Below are 1321 nucleotides of genomic sequence, written 5' to 3' on the forward strand. Positions count from 1 at the left end.
CCCGCCGAGGCCGGCCCTTGGAGGCGGGTGTCGGAGCCCCTCCACCCCAGGACTGTCTCCTGCACCCCTTCCCCTCCCCTCAAAGCTGGCCAGTGTGGCGTCCACTTCCCCAGACCCTAAGGAGTTTCCGTCTTAAAAGGAAACGTTGAGGCCGGCTCTCCCTTTCCTTGTCTTGCAGGTGGAGAGACCCGATCCCAGACGGAAAAGATCGGCCCAAGGTGCTAAGGCAAATTAGAGTCCAAAGCCTCCAGCTCTCAGGACCCCTGCCAAGTGCCCTGGCCTCTGCAGACATGTATTCCCCTCTGGCCATGATCCTGTTTCAAGAACGGTGAATGAGGAATTCCAGAGGCCCCCAGGGTCCCTGAGAGTTAAGTTCCGTGGGGGCGGGGCCTAGTGACCGGGGGACCCCTGCTCCAGTCTGAGGCTGTGATTCCGTTGGACCTTGGGAGACACCCAAGTTGCCCAAAGGCTGCCACCCCAGGAGTCACAAGAGGGCTTGTGAATCATCCAAACAGCAGGCTTTGGATGCCGGAGGACCCTTTGGAGAAAGCACCTCCTGGCCTTGGACAACTGTGTGTGGGTCCTTTGTGTGGCTTCTGCTCTCCAGGTCAGAAGGTTGGGGAACCCTGGACTGCATCGTTTCTATTGCTGCTGTTAAGAAATCGTGACAAACTTCATGGCTTAAAACAACACCTGTTTATTATCTCACAGCCCTGGGGGGGGGGGGGGGGGGGGGTGAGAAGTCCGATGCAGGTGTTGCCAGGCTAAAATTAAGGGGTCAGCAGGCCTGGGTTCCTTGGGGGAAAAACCATAGAGGGAAAACCCACTTTCAAACTCATTTGGGGTGTTGGCCGTATTCAGTCCCTTGCAGTGGTAGGACTGGGGTCCTGCTGACTTGCTGGCTGTCAGCCCAGGTGACTTTCCTCTCATTAGCTGCCTGTGTGCCTTCTCGTGCCTTCCACAGGCCCCCCTAGGCCTCTCTCTGGTCCCTGTGTGCGGGTCCTACATCTCGGAGCCAGTCCTGGTGCATCATGTCCCTCCCACAGCTTGAAATCTTTTCCCCTTCTGCCCCATCTTTCCTACTTCCAGCCAGAGAAAGTTCTCCACTTTTAAGAGCCCCTGTGATTCGATAGGCCCACACAGACAATACGGGATAATCACCCCCTCTTCACGTGGTGACCTTAATCACATCTGGAAAGTTCATTTTGCCATGTGACCTAAGTCATTCACAGATTCTAGGGATTCTGGTGTAGACATCTTTGGGGAGTGACTGTGTGTATCGCAGGAGCCGCCTGGCCCTCTCACCCCGGGTTGTCCTATC

Source organism: Carlito syrichta, unplaced genomic scaffold, assembly GCF_000164805.1.
Source record: "Carlito syrichta isolate Samal-C Ts95f unplaced genomic scaffold, Tarsius_syrichta-2.0.1 Scaffold123370, whole genome shotgun sequence".
NCBI lineage: Eukaryota > Metazoa > Chordata > Mammalia > Primates > Tarsiidae > Carlito > Carlito syrichta.